Source organism: Gastrolobium bilobum, unplaced genomic scaffold (genome assembly GCF_033153095.1).
Source record: "Gastrolobium bilobum isolate Gb01-03AN ecotype WA unplaced genomic scaffold, APGP_CSIRO_Gbil_v1 utg47910, whole genome shotgun sequence".
Taxonomy (NCBI): Eukaryota; Viridiplantae; Streptophyta; class Magnoliopsida; order Fabales; family Fabaceae; genus Gastrolobium; species Gastrolobium bilobum.
The window spans coordinates 26,401-27,280 of record NW_026898940.1 but is presented as its reverse complement, the minus strand read 5'-3'; positions in this window follow the sequence as shown (position 1 = coordinate 27,280).

Genomic DNA, 880 nt, shown 5'->3' with positions numbered 1-880 from the left:
CATACAGGCATGGTTTTATTTAATTGATTAATTAAGCAAGTTGGTAATGATAATGACGTCATAATTGAAAAGAAAAAGATATTCCGCATTTTTAATTAAGCGCAGCTTAATACAATGATATGATAACATTACCGGATATATACGGGGTGTTACAGAAACCACCTAAAACTACTTCTACCCACTTTGCTAGGCTTATGGAAACTGTCAAGACTTATTCAAACAAATTCAAATACTAGCCTAGTAACTAATTAGTAATAATAACAAAACAATAAAATAAAATAAAAACTAAAAATTGAAACAATTGAGATAGGATCAACTTACTCCGGTGTAAGAAAATAAATATTACTCCAAATCTTAGCCGTTGATTTTCGTGCATCTAACAGTTGAGATTTACTGGAAATTAAAAATTAATTAATGAGTGAAACCTAATAAATCTTAACTGTTAGATGCAGAAAATGAATGATTATAATTTGGTGTAAGACTTAATATTTTTACATCGGTGTAAGATGATCATTCCCCTATATATAATATATATATATATATATATATATATATATATATATATATATATATATGTTATTAGTTTTTATCATTATATTTTTTTCTCCAAACCACAAAATGACGAGGGGAGTTAGAGAAGAAAATCTTATTTCGAAAAAATTATAAAGATAAAAACTAATATAAATATATATATATATATATATATATATATATATATATATATTCCCAAAATTAAATTAAAATTATAAAAATATTTTTATATAGAACTCAGACTGATCTTGTTTTTATAAAGTTACTTTCTGGGATTCGAAAATAACATCGATTTCAGGTTAGGAGAAAATATATATATATAAACAAAAATACTTGGACTTATATTTTT